Below are 261 nucleotides of genomic sequence, written 5' to 3'. Positions count from 1 at the left end.
TATATTTATATAATATAAATATATATTTCTTTAAACGTAAATATATATTTGTATGAATGTAAACATGCATTTATATTAATATACATTTGTATATTTATACTCATACATTTATAAGTTTATATTTCTATAAGCTCAAATATATATAGTAAATATATGTTTATATAAGCATATATATACATAAATATATATTTATTGAAGATATATATATATATTTATATATTATTATATATTTGGTATAACTACTGCTGTGTAGGCCACAGC

Source organism: Eimeria mitis, genomic scaffold, assembly GCF_000499745.2.
Source record: "Eimeria mitis Houghton genomic scaffold, Emh_scaff641, whole genome shotgun sequence".
NCBI classification, from domain to species: domain Eukaryota; phylum Apicomplexa; class Conoidasida; order Eucoccidiorida; family Eimeriidae; genus Eimeria; species Eimeria mitis.
Note: the sequence above shows the minus strand (reverse complement) of the source record.